Below are 779 nucleotides of genomic sequence, written 5' to 3'. Positions count from 1 at the left end.
CTGCCCCTCCCTCCACCCCCAGCCAGGAGCAGGCTCATTTCTGGCACATGATGCCCTGTGTTTGAGCTCAATGTGATTTCAATACAGGAGCTTAGTGCTGAGAGGGAACAACCATTTTCCATCTTTGCTCACAGAGGGAGGAATGTATGTGGCTTTGAAATAATAAACAGTTAAGTATTGCTTATAATATGTTATCAGATTGACAATGTCTGCATTGAGCTTTAAAACAAGAATTTCATAGATAAATATCTATTTTAGGGACTATAGGTCCTTTAAGAGTGTCTTTTCTAGAGATAATATATAGGCAAGATTATCTTCATAGATAAATATGTAGAAAAGCATAGGTTTTTTCCTAGATACATCTGTTTTCCAAAGCTATAAATCTACAGAGAGCATCTTTTTTGCATCATTCTTTATGAATCAATTCTGCAGAAAAATCCTATAGTAACATATTCTCTTGCCTATGCACGCTGCCTTCTTTCATTCAGGAATAACACAAGACCCCAGGTCATCTCGGCCATCCGCAAACACCCCTCAGATGAGGAGCCATTGGGCTTTGACGTCTGAAACCTCACTTGGAAGAGACTGAATGAAGTTAAGGACACAAAGCTGTTGTTTGTTTTGTTGTTTTCAAGACAGTTTCAAGGCTTGATGGTTGACCAGCTTCCAGCCTTTTTATAGTAAAAAAGAAAAAAGAAAGAAAAGAGGCTCTTCTTTATATTCACTCAGGCCCGAGGGCTATTTTGTCCAAAAGCCTCATCCAGAATCAGTATCTCCTT

The 779-nt window shown here is 39.0% G+C and overlaps 1 long non-coding RNA gene across 1 annotated transcript in view; it reads left to right on the top strand.

Moving 5' to 3' along the window:
* Positions 1 to 541, top strand: part of LOC102239553 — a 2099-nt gene extending 1558 nt beyond the window's left edge. Inside the window, exon 3 of the long non-coding RNA XR_314345.1 lies at positions 489 to 541. This is a non-coding gene — a long non-coding RNA (uncharacterized LOC102239553). The remainder of the gene's footprint in view (positions 1 to 488) is intronic.
* Positions 542 to 779: the final 238 nt, after the last annotated feature.

Source organism: Myotis brandtii, unplaced genomic scaffold, assembly GCF_000412655.1.
Source record: "Myotis brandtii unplaced genomic scaffold, ASM41265v1 scaffold604, whole genome shotgun sequence".
NCBI lineage: Eukaryota > Metazoa > Chordata > Mammalia > Chiroptera > Vespertilionidae > Myotis > Myotis brandtii.
The sequence above is the reverse complement of the archived record's forward strand: the minus strand, read 5'-3'. Positions and strand labels throughout refer to the sequence as shown.